This window comes from Nerophis ophidion, linkage group LG08 (genome assembly GCF_033978795.1).
Source record: "Nerophis ophidion isolate RoL-2023_Sa linkage group LG08, RoL_Noph_v1.0, whole genome shotgun sequence".
Lineage (NCBI taxonomy): Eukaryota > Metazoa > Chordata > Actinopteri > Syngnathiformes > Syngnathidae > Nerophis > Nerophis ophidion.
In genome coordinates this window covers 48,839,989-48,857,943 of record NC_084618.1, presented here as the reverse complement: position 1 = coordinate 48,857,943, position 17,955 = coordinate 48,839,989, and the positions used below count along the sequence as shown (strand labels likewise).

The window sequence follows — 17,955 nt, the reverse complement described above, 5'->3', positions numbered from 1 at the left end:
ACTGTCCACGAGAATGTCTTCAACTTGTGGACAACAGAGGCAACATCAGACAATAAGACATAATAATAAAAACAACAACAATAAGACATCCTTCAGTGCTGTTTATTTACATGCATGAGAGTAGTGTGAGTTGATCACATGTGCAAACAATAAAATGCCAGCAGACTGATCACACTGTTGGTTAAGATATGTATTCCATTCATCCATTTATACCACTTCTCCCTCTCATGGTCATGTGGGCCGGAACCCTTTTGAAGCTGCACTTGGGCGGAAGGGAGGGTCAAATACACAAAATGTACAAACGCCGTTTTCATATGAGTTGGGAAATTGTGTTAGATCTTAATATGAACGGAATACAATGGTTTGCAAATCATTTTCAACCCATATTCAGTTGAATATGCTACAAAGACAACATATTTGATGTTCAAACTGATAAACATTTTTTTTTTTGCAAATAATCATTAACTTTAGAATTTGATGCCAGCAACACATGACAAAGAAGTTAGGAAAGTTGGCAATAAATACTGATAAAGTAGATGAATGCTCATCAAACACTTATTTGGAACATCCCGCAGGTGTGCATGCTAATTGGGAACAGGTGGGTGCAATGATTGGGTATAAAAACAGCTTCCCAAAAAATGCCCAGACTTTCACAAGAAAGGATGGGGCGAGGTACACCCCTTTGTCCACAACTGCGTGACCAAATAGTCAAACAGTTTAAGAACAACGTTTCTCAAAGTGCAATTGCAAGAAATTTAGGGATTTAAACATCTACGATCCATAATATCATCAAAACGTTCAGATAATCTGGAGAAATCGCTCTACGAATGACTGTAACCTTCAATCCCTCAGACGGCACTGTATCCAAAACCGACATCAATATCTAAAGGATATCACCACATGGGCTCAGGAACACTTCATAAAACCACTGTCACTAAATACAGTTTGTCGCTACATCTGTAAGTCCAAGTTAAAGCTCTACTATGCAAAGCGAAAACCATTCATCAACAACATCCAGAAACGCCGCCGGCTTCTCTGGGCCCAAGATCTTTTAAGATGGACTGATGCAAAGTGTTCTTTGGTCTGACGAGTCCACATTTGAAATTGTTTTTTGGAAATATTCGATATCGTGTCATCTGGACCAAAGGGGAAGCGAACCAACCAGACTGTTATCGACGCAAAGTTCAAAAGCCAGGATCTGTGCTGGTATGGGGGTGCATTAGGTGCCAAGGCATGGTAATTTACACATCTGTGAAGGCACCATTAATGCTGGAAGGTACATACAGGTTTTGGAACAACATATGCTGCCATCAAAGTGCCGTCTTTTTTTATGGACGCCCCTGCTTATATCAGCAAGACAATGCCAAGCCACATTCAGCACGTGTTACAACAGCGTGGCTTCGTAAAAAAAGAGTGCGGGTACTTTCCTGGCCCGCCTGCAGTCCAGACCTGTCTCCCATCGAAAATGTGTGGCGCATTATGAAGCATAAAATACGACAGCGGAAACCCCGGACTGTTGAACGACTGAAGCTCTACATAAAACAAGAATGGGAAAGAATTCCACTTTCAAAGCTTCAACAATTAGTTTCCTCAGTTCCCAAACGTTTATTGAGTGTTGTTAAAAGAAAAGGTGATGTAACACAGTGGTGAACATGCCCTTTCCCAACTACTTTGGCACGTGTTGCAGCCATGAAATTCTATGTTAATTATTATTTGCAAAAAAAAAATAAGTTTATGAGTTTGAACATCAAATATCTTGTCTTTGTAGTGCATTCAACTGAATATGGGTTGAAATGGATTTGTAAATCATTGTATTCTGGTTATAATTAAATCTAACACAATTTCTCAACTCATATGGAAATGGGGTTTGTATATCTTATAAATAAAGAATATCTTGAAAATAACTTTAGTAGGCATGTGTGAATGTGAGTGTGAATGTTGTATGTCTATCTGTGTTGGCCCTGCGATGAGGTGGCAACTTGTCCAGGGTGTACGCCGATTGTAGCTGAGATAGGCGCCAGCACCCCCTGCGACCCCAAAGGGGAATAAGCGGTAGGAAATGGATGGATGGATATAAACATACAGTATCTCACAATAGTGAGTACACCCTTCAACTATTTTTACTATATACTTACATCTTTTCAAAGGAGAATGCTAGAAATTAAGCTTGGGTATAGTTTAGAGTAGTCAGTGTACAGCAGGTAAAGAAAAAATATTTGTATTGTTTACCTTTCTGTAGCATAAATACATTTTTTCTGCAAAATTAAAAAAAAAAGTTTAGTCTTGTACTTGCAGGAATACACATGTACTTTGTTGTGGCTGAATAATGTGTAAACATTTTTGTTTGGCATGTTGGTCAGAGGCTTTTTTTACAGTGTTTTTGTTTATTTTTCTTTATTATTTAAATATTTTTTTCTGCAAATTTCCATATTATAATTACAGAGGGAAAAATCACACCATTTTATTGCATTTTTAACTTTCTCCCCACGATTCTATTGCAACAAACACTTAAAAAAACCTTGCCCCTCAATTGCAGTAATTTGGAAGAACTATCAGTGGGGGTGCACTGATACATTTTCATCAATGTTCAAAACATTTAATTTTAGATAAAAATGGCAAATTTGTTTTGTACATTGTAGCTATTAAAACCAATTCAATTATATTCAATATATGCTAATCTTAACAAAATATCTACATTTTAGCTTTTGTTTTACATGTGACAAAGCAAATTCATAGTATACTTAATATATCTCATTAATACCTTCATTTTGAAGGGGAACTGCCCATTTTCTTGGAATATGAGAAACAAGAAAACACATGTCTTTTTTTAGGATCCTATAGATCAGTACCGGGCCGTGGCCCGATTGGTACCGGGCCGCAGAATAATTTTTTATTCATTTTTATTTTAAAAAAAAAATATATATATATAGATTTTTTTTTTATTAAATCAACATAAAAAACACAATATACACTTACAATTAGTGCACCAACCACAAAAACCTCCCTTTTTCATGACAAAAACCTCCCTTTTTCATGACAAAGAAAAAAAAAAAAAAAAAAAAGGATTACACCGTATTAAAATGCGCTGTGTCAGTTACGGGTGCTATTTCTGTATTTAATGCATAAATAAGGTGCAGCGTATTTTTGGGTGCAGACATGGTTAAACATACGATAGTTTAAAACATACTGCCAACTGCCCTGAACAGTGAAAACCGGGATTCTTCCGTGAAGAGAACACCTCTCAAACACAGTTTGCGCAGAAGTTCTTTGGTTACGCAAACCATTTGTTGCAGCAACTGTCCGGGTGGCTGGTCTCAGATGTTCATGGAGGTTCACCTGCTGGATGTAGAAGTCCTTGGCTAGTATGGTTACACGTGGGCCTGCGTTTGGGAGGCCTGTTGGATGAACTGCTAAATCCTCTGAAACGCCTTTGGAGACAGTTTATGGTGGAGAATTCACGGGCAACAGCTATGGTGGAGATTCCTGCAGTCAGCACGCCGACTGCACGCGCCTTCAAAACTTGCAACATCTGTGGCATTGTGCTGTGTGATAAAACTGCACATTTCAGAGTGGTCTTTTATTGTGGGCAGCGTAAGGCACACCTGAGCAATAATCATGCTGTTTAATCAGCATCTTGATATGCCACACCTGTGAATTAGGATGGATTATTTTAGCAAAGAAGACATGCTCACTAACACAGATTTAGACAGATCTGTGAACAACATTTGAGAGGAATAGATCTTTTGTGTATATAGTAAAGTTTTAGATCTTTGAGTTCAACTCATGAAAAATGGGAGGAAAAACAAGTGTTGCTTTTATATTTTTGCTCAGTGTAATTTTTTAAGTTATAATATTGAGATCCAAAATAAAATTGCTAAGTTTTTGTTTTCATGAAATATGCATATGGATAAAGACTCTTGTTGTCACATTTGGATGTTCAGTCTTGTTATTAGCAGCCGCATGTGCGCTGTCCATTGCGATCTGTCACCTTTGTGCGTGAAACATTTTCGACATTGTTGCTTGACAATGACAATTATTATTATTTATTTGTTCTTTTTTTGAATATTTTTTTTGTCAAATTCAGTGAAAACTACTTTTATCTCAAACATGCTTCTGCTACGTATCATAACAGATTTTAAGGAAAATAATGAGAACCAAAGTCATGAAAATTGATTATTTTAATAATCAGTCAATCAGTCAAATCCCCCTTAGGCCCGGGAGGCAAGAAATCCTTGAAGAAACAACCCCAGTGAAAAGCCATTACATTTAAAGAAACAATGTTTGTCTATGTTTGAACAAAATCAAAGTAACATGTCACCAAGGACATCCAGCGACACAGAAAAATCACTCAATGTTTGTAGAGATTTCTGCTGTGATGGCTCTGATTCATCTGCAATTCATATTGAACTCATTAAGGGACGCCGCTCTATTCATATCCTCACATTGGTGGATTTGTCCTGCTATGACACAGCGCATGGTGCTCCTTGTCTTTTTGTGTTTCTACAATGGCTTGTAATTGCCATGCAAATCACAGAAGAATGGCTGCCAAAACATTGAATATTTTGCCGTCGTCAATGAACGGTTGCAAATTGCAGAGGAATTAATGCTGAATCAGGGCTACCCATCTGCAGCTTAATTTCAATGTTTTTGTCCACGCTATTATAAACAGGCTTGTGGTTTGTTTGTTGTTTAATTAACTGGGGTTCAGGTGTGGTCCGTCCTGGGCCTGTAGCGGAGGTGATGGCCATGAGGCCCAGACGGGTGGGGCGGCCAGGCTCTCATTAAGGCCCTCCCTTGAGACCCTGGGCACCTCTATGATGGATGTCTCTTGGAAGTGGACAGGGCACAGCGACAATAGAGCGACCCCTTAATGGTCCCCCATACCGAGGCAATGAGAGGCCTCCTAATAACACACTCATGCATGCATACGCATTCACATTTATGCCCTCAAATTTGGAATATGTCATAAAAAACACAATTTATGCTGTCCTTGGATCAAAACCAACGGTGCAAACGTTTACAGCAAACCCTATTTCCCCCACAAGCCATTGCTGCATATTCCAGTTGATGAACATTGCAATAGCTTTCACATTTCCTAACACCCCTGCATGACACAGCAGGCTACTGATGAGGCTCCGAAGGGTCCTGGCTCCCCTATCTTCCACCTGCCACTCTTGGTTCCAGCTGAGGCCCCGTGCTGAATTATTAGCCCCTGTTTAATTCTCTGTCCCCTTTGCATTTGCTCCTACTTGTGCCGATCACTGGAGTGTATACTATGACTTATGCATAGCTACCTTAAGCCTCCATGAGGATCAATAGCCAGTGGCTTTTCCTGGTCTGGGGTTAGAACCCACCAGGGAGCGTGGATGAAATATTGGGAAATGGTTAACCAAGGAGAGGTTCCTCTAAGGCAAACACAGGCTTATGATAAGCTGCTGGCTAATCCCTGTGTTCATCATACTGGATGTTTGATCTTTCACTCAAAAGTGATTGTAAGTGTCAGGATGTTGCCAAAATAGGTTTGGAAACTACCAATTAATTTTGTGCGATTACTTTGGTAAGGGGTTTCACTATCACTGGTTCTTGCAAGTCTTAGGGCCACACTGACAATAAAATGTCGGTTATGGAACTGCTCAAAGAAGGCTGGATGTGTTTGAATGAAGATTGTATTTCCCCACATCATGTCTCGCTGAGCATCCAAACAACACAGTGGTCCCATTGAAGTAAACGAGAGGGGTAATTGGACATGTTTTCTGTCTGGTTGCACGGCATGAATGAAAATGTCCAGTTCTTCAAGTTTCAGACAAACAATTGTGGCGCAGGTTGAACGCCATTTTTCCCCAGTGAAAAAATAAGTTAAAGGGCCCCTCTAATGCTAACAATATTGCCGCCTAATTCATAGTTTAGGACCTGAATATTATGTCTACAGGTAAAAGACACACCGTAGAGATTTTAGACTACTTTGCTAACAAATTTCAGCACATTTTGGAACAGCCACTTTTAGCTCCAAAATGTGGGCAGGCCTGCATCAGCTTGCTGACGTCACCTACAGAAGACTGCAGTCAATTTGTATTGTGTAGTTTGGGCCTGATTTACTAAGATCCAAATACCACGTGCTAAACGGTGTGTTCAATCTATAAAACTGCGTGAACTATTAGTGTGATCTACGAATGGTAAAAATAAAATGGTAAATGGTTGTACTTTTATAGCGCTTTTCTACCCCTTTTTAAGGAGCCCAAAGTGCTTTGACAGTATTTCCACATTCACCCATTCACACACACGTTCATACACTGATGGCGGGAGCTGCCATGCAAGGCGCTAACCAGGTCCCATCAAGAGCAAGGGTTAAGTGTCTTGCTCAAGGACACAACAGACATGACTAGGATGGTCGACGTTGGGGATTGAACCAGTAACCCTCAGATTGCTGGCACAGCCACTCTCCCAACTTCGCCACGCAGTCCCTCGTTGCACGTCTTCATAACCAGTACAGACCTCCTTTTTTAAATAAGGTTTTTGCGTGTTTCACCATTTGATCATTTACTGCACATACTTACCTTTTACTGTCAAACAAGTAGCTGACATACACCACTTTTTATGGGCATTTTAGTAGCAAGGAAACTCTCATGGGAGCTGTGTTTTTTTTCATATAGGAGATATGTTAATTATATATATTCCAAATGAAAAGACTAACAGCAATTAAAAAAAAGCCAGCAGACACCTAAACACATCATTTTAATTAGCCCATTAGCTCACCAAGCATGCAGCAATACAATTATAAAATGATGTTGCTGCATGTATTGACAATGTCTAATATTTGTAATTTCTGACAGACCGTGCAAATATGTTGACACAAACACATTTTCTGTTCCTCGTCTGTCTCTGCGGCATCCTGTAGCCGTGTGTGTAGCGGCATCAGTTTGCAAGCACTTTTCGGACATGCGAAATGAAACGCTCGCGAAACGGTGATGAGTGTTGATAAATCACATTGCGTGTGATGTATAATATATTTGCATCCTCTCCTTCCAGTATTGTGTGCGTTTTGCTAATCAGCATATATTCTGCATGTGTTTTGTACATAATTTAAAGGAATGATCATCTATGTCTGCCAGATGCGTTGTTGCAGGTTGTCGCAATACAAGTAAAGTAGAGGTCAGCCTGCATGCATTTCCAAATGATGAGGAACTATGGACCTCTCCAGTCAAATTGACTGATGCAAAATGGGACGGAAGAAGCGCCTGGTGTGTAATTTGCCGCGATCATTTTAATGAATCTGACCTCAAAAAAGAAGGTAAGAGTTTGGATGGGAAAATATTAAAAGATCTCGTGCCAAATGCGATCCCAAAATTCGGTTGCTCCCTCGAGGGGAGAAAGACTGAGTCAGAAAATGTGCAAAACGGAGAAAGAAGTGCAAACCCAGCGATAAAAGAGAATAAGATGGTAAGCCGCTAGTATTCTATTTTGCGTCCTTTTCTACTGATTATTTTTTAGCTTACTATGCTGAAAGAGCATGAGGAAATAGAAGAGACGGAAGAGCAGGGAAGTCTGTCAGTCGATATTTCTTTTTTTGCTCATAGAGTTAAGCATATCAGTTTTGAAGTACTCATGGACCAGTGTGACAAAAACATTAATTTAAGTGATCAAAATAATATTTGTACATGCCTTTATCCGCACTGTCTATGCGGGGAAAATGGGCTCTAGTTATGCAGATGACTCACACCAAAAAGGGGCGACATATCGAATCTACCGAGAGAAAGGGGGCATATCAGGTATAGTTAGTTATCTTACAATTACTAAAAAATGAATTGATATTATGGGAAATGACTGCCAGATTAATTTTCAGGAGCAAAACATACATAAAGAGAACTTGTTTGTGCACTATGGATCCGCGTGACATGTATGCTAACACTCGAGTCTTAACGGTGCCATATGTAGTAATGTGGCCAGAAATGGTACTGCAATCACGCTCAAAATTTTGTAGTTCCCTCCCACTCTTCGTGACTGATGTTGCCAGGTACTGTCAGAACTGTGACATGGATTTATTTTGCTTCTTCTACGCAAAGGATTATTCGAACGGGCGAGACGTGAATGTAAGTACATGGTTTTTATTTATACACTATAATACAAAAAGGCAAAACAAATAGCACGCTCGATGGCGGATAATAATCTATGCTAAAACTTAGAACAAAAACAGCACAATGGCAATACTATCTACAAAACAAACAGAAGATACTATAAAAGGCACGTGGCAAACCAAAAACTAGCACTGAGGCATATGAACAAAGAAGTCTTAGGTGGCGTGGTCAAACAAACAGCGTGGCAAAACATGAGGGTCCGGCAAGGAAAGGTAGGTGCGTGGTCATGAGTATTCAACACAGTCCTGTAGGTAAAGAAGCCAGGCCGAGGAAAGGAAAACAAATGACTTAAATACTGCTGTGGTAATTAACCAGGTGTGAGAGGCTGAGGATCGGGGCGTGACTAAGGGGACCAGGTGATAATTAATGGGTTGGCATGGAAACAAACAAAACCAGGAAGTGCAAAACGTGATGCAAGAGTCCAAAAACAAAACAAAACATGACCAAACATAAACCTGATTTACAGGCATGACAGATACACAGCTGAATCTTATTCCAAGGAACTTCAAATGGCGATCAACGAGTCCTACGCTCTAGGTTTCTCTGGTTTATGCTTCCTACAAGATGGTTTACTAAGTAATTATGCAACATTTTACTGATGTCGATTAGCTAAATGTATTTGTATAGTTGAGGAGCAAAAATTTTGGCAGAATTCGAAACAGATTGTTGGCATTACCCTGCTAAAATGTCTAGTTTGACCGCACGGACCATCATCAAAAAAATTATAGATAATAATATATAATATTTTATGTATCGCATAGGCCTACTTTGATGGCCATCAGTAAAGTTACCGACACACTGCATTCTCTCCCATGTACGCACATCACCATCTTTCAGTGCAGAGTGCAATTCTATGAGCCAACCCATGCTACGCAAAAAACACGTTACGCATAAATCATATAGCCTACTACTACATCAATACACAAAGTAGAAAATCATTTCATGTAATGCATTATATTTTGCCAAGCACCTATATCTATCTGCCTGATGCACATACAGTACCAGAAACCACAATTAGCCGTACTGATGCTGGAACCCATTTCCTAAGCGTATCAGCATATTAAGAACATTATAGGCAGTGACACTACCCATATTCACATAGGTTTTATTTGTCAAAAATATATGTTGCCCTGTCAGTTGGATGATACATTGACATACAGGCTAACGGGCATATATTTCCTCCGTTAACCTGTATGTCGATGTGTCATTGACCGGGCTAACATGCTAAGCATTTGTTGCACGAACAAACTAGCTTTGTTAGACAAGCTCATAGACTAGGGTAGGGAACCTATGGCTCTAGAGCCGGATGTGGCTCTTTTGATGACTGCATCTGGTTCTCAGATAAATCTTAGCTGACATTACTTAACACGATAAGTAATGAATAATTCTGCTGGTAATCACAGCGTTAAAAATGACGTTCAAAATATAAAACATTCTCATGCATTTTAATCCAACCATCCGTTTTCTACCGTACCTGTTCAAGAAGTGGCATTAATGGTAAGAAGTATTTTATTTGTTATTGGTTAGCTTCAGAATAACAATATTATTAAAAAGAATCAGACACTTATTATACTCTAAAAATGTTGGTCTTACTTAAAAATGCACACATTTAGTGGTATTCAGTGTTAAAAAAAAATCATATGGCTCTCAAGGAAATACATTTTAAAATATTTGGCTTTCTTGGCTCTCTCAGCCAAGAAGGTTCCCGACCCCTGTCATAGACTGTATTGGACAATATATGTCCATTTCATTTTATTACAAGTAATAAGAAAACGTAAATGCCTTAATTACCTATCAAGGAGAAAATTTGCAAGTTTAATCGTCTCCATCTTTCAAAGGCATCCGATACAAATCCTTGTTTTGTTCCTGGCTTTGTCATGAATAAGTTGAGAATTGTATCAAGCCCTTTTAGATTTACTAAGGTTGGCATGTTTAGTAATTTTACCAGTGGCAGTAGCTCAATGAATATGGTGGTGCGTAACTGGAAACCTGGATGTTACACACTCTTGGACTTTGTAATTGGTCAAACGGGGGAGGGCGGGGCATCGAAATTAAAACAATAACAATATTTCGGGGCTGTAAATCTAATTTTAAAATGAGCATATCCCGGCTTAACTAGCGTTATCAGTTATAGAGGTATTCGAAAAGAACATTATTTATTAATGCCTTTTGACATATCTGGGCCATTTAATGATGACTTGACATTAAATTATTACATATGGCACCTTTAATGCTTGAAACATTCATCTGTATATTATTCTTTGTCTCTTCTGTGTTCTTTTTGTTTGAACATCCCAGAGGTGTGTCCTGGTCTAGCAGTCTACATTGGATGAATTGAAGTTTTTTTGGTAAAAATCCAAATTGTTCGACATCTGGTGCGTTTGATTTTAGAGGGTTCCACTGTATATCAATCAATCAATCAATGTTTACTTATAAAGCCCTAAATATATGCGTCCTTTTTAACAACATAGTCAGACAAATTGTAGGTCAACACTGCATATTACGTCTTATGAATATGAACATGTTTTAATTAGCACAAATGTTAATAGCTTGAATGGCCTGACAATTAATCTGTCCTTGCAAACCCATAATGACTGATTGACACATCATCTTTTTATGTTATTCTTGACGGGGGAGGAGGTCTTTGGGCTGCTGGCTATCCACGGACAGATTGCTAATGGGGGAGTGTTTTCGTTCACTCCCATCATTCCGTCATCAGTCACCCAGCCCTTTCATTTGGAGCACTCCACAAGCACTCATGCACACCAGAGTCAGATTTCACATTGCGCATCTAAGACAAAAAAGCCCAGAACACCGATAGCAAAATCATTGACTAAGCAATTTGACAGTCCGTTTATTTTTGGTTTGTGTCTAAGTGCACCTCCTGTACAGTGTGTGTGTGTGTGTGTCTGTGTGTGTGTGTGTTCTTGTTCTTGTATTCGTACCCTTCTTGAGACATCAACAAGGAAAAGTACCTTCCATATGAGGACCGCTGAACAAGTTAGGACCGAAATCATGGTTCCAATACGAAAAACCCTTGCATCTAATAGAGAGCCAAATACTACAGTCTGTGAACATTGCTCCAAAGTCAGGATTTTTGGTTGATTTCATGTCCATACAAAAGTAAACATTAGGAGGTACAAAGGCAGCGATATATGACAAGACGACAGCTAAAGGACTTCCCTGGTCATCCCCGAAAAAACCCGCATGGTGAACAGCTGGTTTTACGACTTCCGGTGCTTATGTAAGACAACCCGCGTCCAATATGTGACCGTTGGATGAACAAATACACTACAGTACTAAGACTATAGTGGCCATTAACAGTTAGCTTCTACGGCTGGGTTGCCCAAACTGCAGTACCGGGGCCATCTTTCGTCCGGGACTCGTTTTTCATCGGCCATAAGCACATTACAAAAAACAATATATCTCATATGCGCCCCTGGTAGTGAAATCTATCAACATTAGGGTGGTCCCAAAAAGGAGGGATTTTTCAAAATGACTGTCGGTTTTAAAAGTGCTCCCCCTCTGGTCAGCATATGAAATAAAAAGTGTGTGTAAGAAATTGAAATGCGCCCACTTTGGTCCAAATTTATAAAAATAAATAAATACATGTGTATATAGAGAAATACTGTAATAACTTTAAGTAAATAATGAAAATTGAAAAACAAATTAAAAACAAAACATTTTAAAAAAGAGCTTACCTTTTTTACATTTGCATAGTATGTATATATTATTAATATTGTATATACAAATCTTTATTTATCTAGAAAGGGTGGTCCTAATGAGGTAAGCATTTTTCTCAGGTCTCAAGAATGTAATACATGCAAGTGTGTGTGTGTGTGTGTGTGTGTGCGTGTGTGTGTGTGCATGCGTGTAGACTCTGTGGCTCCACCTGCTCACGCTCTTGCAGGTACGGAGGATGTCTGCAGACTTTAGTGTCCCATAAAGATCGGAACAAACGTGTTCAGCCAATGTGTTTGTCAGATACATTAAAGGGCAGACAGCTTTGAGGAGACTGCATTGTTGGCGTGTTGAGTTGCAAGCACATATGAAACCATTGCTAATAGCAGAGGAGGGACAGAGCATCCTGACCTCCACAGATGTCCCCAAATGTCTCTTCCTCTTTTGGGATCCATACATATTCATGAAACTCACCATTGACTGGCTCTGGCACCACCAATAATGTTTCATTAAGTGTATTAAAATAAACTATTAAATAAATAGGAAATCAGGTCCAGGCCTCGTAACCTTGTAACTTGTTTTTATGAAATGATCAATCAATCAATCAATGTTTACTTATATAGCCCTAAATCACTAGCGTCTCAAAGGGCTGCACAAACCACAACACAAACCACTACGACATCTTCGGTAGGCCCACATAAGGGCAAGGAAAACTCACACCCAGTGGGACGTCGGTGATAATGATGAGTATGAGAACCTTGGAGAGGAGGAAAGCAATGGATGTCGAGCGGGTCTAACATGATAATGTGAAAGTTCAATCCATAATGGATCCACACAGTCGCGAGAGTCCAGTCCAAAGCGGATCCGACACAGCAGCGAGAGTCCCGTTCACAGCGGAGCCAGCAGGAAAACATCCCAAGCAGAGGCGGATCAGCAGCGCAGAGATGTCCCCAGCCGATACACAGGCAAGCAGTACATGGCCACCAGATCAGACCGGACCCCCTCCACAAGGGAGAGTGGGACATAGAAGAAAAAAGAAAAGAAACGGCAGATGAACTGGTCTAAAAAGGGAGTCTATTTAAAGGCTAGAGTATACAAATGAGTTTTAAGGTGAGACTTAATTGCTTCTACTGAGGTGGCATCTCGAACTGTTACCGGGAGGGCATTCCAGAGTACTGGAGCTCGAAATGAAAACGCTCTATAGCCCGCAGACTTTTTTTGGGCTTTGGGAATCACTAATAAGCCGGAGTCCTTTGAACGCAGATTTCTTGCCGGGACATATGGTACAATACAATCGGCAAGATAGGATGGAGCTAGACCGTGTAGTATTTTATACGTAAGTAGTAAAACCTTAAAGTCACATCTTAAGTGCACAGGAAGCCAGTACAGGTGAGCCAGTACAGGCGTAATGTGATCAAACTTTCTTGTTCTTGTCAAAAGTCTAGCAGCCGCATTTTGTACCAACTGTAATCTTTTAATGCTAGACATGGGGAGACCCGAAAATAATACATTACAGTAATCGAGGCGAGACGTAACAAACGCATGGATAATGATCTCAGCGTCTTTAGTGGACAGAATGGAGCGAATTTTTGCGATATTACGGAGATGAAAGAAGGCCGTTTTAGTAACGCTTTTAATGTGTGACTCAAAGGAGATAATACCCAGGTATTCTGATATGGATACGTGCTCGTTTTTATTTATGAGAATCCTCACATAAGTAAGAGTAACACAAATCATGTTGTTAAATGGGTGAAAGCCAAAGTTTATGCGATTGATCACATAAACGTATTGTATTAATTATGTATAAATGCAGATTATACTCAAGCAATTTATCTTGACCATGCATGCTCCTTTACCTCAACCACACCTAAAAGGCAGCTCGGGTTGTTATACTGTACATACTGTCAGTGATCAGGTTAATGCATACTAGAAAAGGAAAAAAAAAGCTTCAAGAATGTTTAGGATAAACACACTTACTGTAATTAAACAAAAAGATGATACTCAAATGTTGTAGTCATATTAGTACTACAAACAAGTGTGTGTATATATATATATATATATATATATATATATATATATTTATATATATATACACATTTGTATTTTTTATTTAAATATATACTTTCATTTAAGTGTTTTCAAACTGACAATATAAACGTCCAGTGTAACAAATGGAAAATAACAATGTTCACATTAGTGTCTTTCAACTTTTAACTTAAGAGGAACGTGTCCTCTGTAGTGTACATTTTATATCACTCATCTTATATAAAATGCTGATTCTCAGAATAGTCAACTGACAATTTAAGGTTTAATAATGTAAATAAATCAAAAATTGATGCCTGGCCGCCTTGGTATCAAATGTATTTTCCGGGTGATGGTTTATTAAGTCACTTCCGATATTAATTGTGTTCCCCGCAGTGCAGTGTCACCAAACGTTTTTCTGTCCGCTCTGCTGCCTTGTGCATTTCCTACTTAAAGCATGGCGAAAAAATCAATTAAAATTCAATGTTATTGAAAAAAAAAAAGAGGGTTAAAACATCACACCGTGTCATCTTGAAACACTCCAGACAAAGGCCTTGTTGTATGCAGACCAAAGAGGTTGTGTTTTCACCAAGTTTTTACTCTGTTAGCAACGTAACTCAAAAAGTTATGGATAGATTTAAATGAAAATTTCCTGAAATGTCTGAAAAAACAATCCTTCTCTCCTTTACGACCTCCCACACACGAACCTGACGCACTCTCGCTAGGCAGGGAATTTTGGGAGGTGTAGTTGACTTCCATACTGGTCAATTCAAAAGGGCCAGCGTATCAGGTCACGGTAATATTGGGATGATTTTGATACCGAAATACCACATGTTTTATAATACCGTTCCAGCTCTAACTGTTATGTGTACAGGAGAAAGGAGACGGCACATACTGTATATATATAAAGAATATATATATATATATATGAAATAATATTAATGAACAAGGTAAATTAAGTGTGATGGATCCAAAAGTGTATAGTGTGGCTATATGTGTGAATTAACTGTTGTGTGTTACCGGGAGTGTTGAGCGAAAGGCAGAAGTGCCGGAGGGGAAAGACAGGATTGAAGGTCCATGAGACATGCAGGTAGTCGGGGAAAATAGCAAGGCGTCAGGGTCCGTGTCCAGGCGGGAGGTCGAGATCCAAGATGCAGCCAGGGAACCACAGGGAACGCGGGGAGACGAGACACACTGCTCGTAACGCTTGAACAAAGGCAATCTGCAGAGAGGCGACAAGGAGGACACGAGACAATGAACACGACGGGGGAGAAAACACAGAGAGCAAAGAGTGGGTATAGAGTTTGACGTGTCGGCTTACTGTACTGAACAGGAAACTACGTTCTGTCGCGGGATAGCAGGTTGTGCCGGCTTATGAAGACAGGTCTCATCATCAGCTTCAGGTGTGTTGTTTGCCGGCGATTGATTGCAGCTGCTTTCTGTAGTTGGACTGGCACGCTCCTGGAGCTGCGCCCAGCGCAGCGCACACTTGAATGCGCACTGACATGCACCCGGGCTGTGTCACTAATGTCAATTTCACTTCAAAACACACCTCGATGGAACTTTAGATAGAGCTGCAACCAATTATTGAGCAAATAAATGACGTGCATTCAAGTAAAACATAGATAATATAAAATTCCCAAAATATTCTGTTGGCAGGCAATTTACTGCGATTGTGATCAATCAAAATTAAAAAGTGTGATTAATTTTATTTCAAAAGTGTAATTGTTTGAAAGCACTAGTTAAAATATTAAAGCATATGTGTTTTTAATGTAGAAGAAAAAATAACTTATTTCAAGCCCTTTCCAAAGAGAAAAGTGTAATTAATATTGATATACTGTATGTTGTAGACCAAACATGGTATGGCATTGACATTTTTTCAAGTACGAGGTCTGTCTATTCTGGGGAGCCCCAGACGTTCATGCATGTAAATGTGTGTAATCATGGGCATTTTATAGATGCATTATCTCGTTATTGCTCAGCATAAGGACTCCAATAACACTAAGGACAATGGACAAAATGCACTCAAGTCAATCACAATAATATAAATTTGTCAACTACCTGAAATTGAATATCAAACACAGTATTACACATTTAAAGAAATACTACATCATGTATTAAAATTAACTACAAGAAGAGATACACGACCACTGATGTTGTTTGTGTTCGGTCAGCCGGTTAGGTGTGTGGCAGGTGTGTAGGCAGATGTCCCCCAATCTCCTTCTCGTCCCGCGGGTCTTCTTAAATCACTTATGTCTAAATGAGTCCCATCTGTTGTCCAAACACAGAGACATCAAGTCAAATTCTCCTATAATTGTTTGTTTGCCTACCGTATAATAAGTTGATAACACTGTTAATTATTAACACATTTTTAGTGAGACATGTTGTGCTTTAGAGCCAAGAGGTAAACTTGACATGGTTATACTGCATATAGTATAAACGTATAGCAACAACAGTGTAAAAACAACATAGTGTTCTACCAATAACATATAGACTTGGTCAGTGAGTGTATGGTACGGGTCTTTTCGCACCATGACCACAAGAATGTCTCACATTCTGTATCCTCAGGCTGTGAGAGCATGCCCCTTTTCTGCCCCCGTCCATCTTCACACCTCCAAAAACGGTGCCGCTGTAACGACATAACACTCCTCAAACATGTGACTGTTTATTAACCCTCCACCCCACTGCCTGTCCGGCCTTAAATGCTGTGAAAACGACTGTGATTGTCTGGGTATGCCCCCAAAACGACACAACAATAAAGACTTGATTGAGCTTTGTCAGTGCACACCTAAATGTTTCAGAGAAGGCTTTGGAGAATTTGCTGGGGGCAGAAGAGGGTAAAATTGAGCTCTTCTGCATCAACTGAACTCATCGTGTTGGGAGAATATGACCGCAAGAAGACCATCTACACTCTCATACATGGAGGTGGAAACATGCAGCTTTTTTTTTGTCTGTTTCTATGATACGGGTAGAGGAAGACTTCACAGCATTGAAGGAATTTGGGAAGTGAGAACCTCAGCCAGAAGACTGAAGATAGGTCTGCCACCACGAAAATGACCAAAAATCAAGGCAACAAAGCAGTGTCTCAGGAAGAAGCACGCTAAGATCTCCAAACTCGTATATGACTCAATCCAATGCAAGGGAAATATAATCTTTTGTCTTTTTTGGTCAATATTCTCTTTCTGTCTGTCAGAAGAAAATGCCATACCATTCCTACCGTGAAATTCTACACCGTACATGTCTTTGTAAATGGGTGAACCTACAATATAAGCAGGGGATCAAATACTTATGTATTCAACTGTAGTTGGACAGTGGAAGAGAAACTTACCCCACTGGCACACCTTCGGTTGAGAAAGCAGAGCTTGAGGTCACAAACATGAACATACTCATTAGTCCTGTGACCGTGGTACCTGAGATAATTGAAACACTTTAGTGATACGGCGTGAGGGTGAATGATACTGACCCAGAACAATGACCTCAAGATTTTGGATGTTGCAGGACTGTCATTCATGACACATCCGTTAACCATTATGTGGAAGTCAGGGAGGGTATCTCTGGATTGGCAAAAAGGAGGACTGCGGAGTATTTTCTGGGTATAGGGTGATACCACCCTGCAGCCTTCTTGAAATTGTCTACTCCAGTGTTGTGGAACTGCTGTACACCGTTGCCGGGATACTGCAGGGTAAGTGAGGCTTTGCCTAATCAGTCCGCAGGACCTTGTTCTTCACGGTGCACTGTGGATGGCGCTGTAAGGAGACTGGTTTTGGAGTCCACTACTACGGGCCTTCAATCCTTTTATAAATCAAAGAAGAAGCTTGGCTCTCATTACCCACAATAAGTAGAACTTTTTCACAGTGAACATTGACCTCCACCATGGCATTACTCTGTCAGTAGTTCTTTTAATTGAGTTTATGGACAGAATTTCAAGACGGAGCAGAGGAATTCAGGTTGTCCAATTTGGTGGGCTTTTTCTATTTGAAGACAAATTCATGGCATTGTCAGGCTGTGTCCTTCAGTATTTACTGGGGTGGTTTGCAACCGAGTGTGAAGGCACAGGAGTAGGAATAAGTCTGCCCAAAATTGTTTGGGAGGGAAGTCTTGCCTCAGTTCAAGTATTTTT

At 39.8% G+C, this 17,955-nt stretch overlaps 1 protein-coding gene across 1 annotated transcript in view; it reads left to right on the top strand.

The window, feature by feature from the left end:
* Positions 1–17,955, top strand: part of hs3st3l (heparan sulfate (glucosamine) 3-O-sulfotransferase 3-like) — a 46,460-nt gene that overhangs the window by 22,397 nt on the left and 6,108 nt on the right. The gene's annotated exons all lie outside the window — the stretch shown is intronic.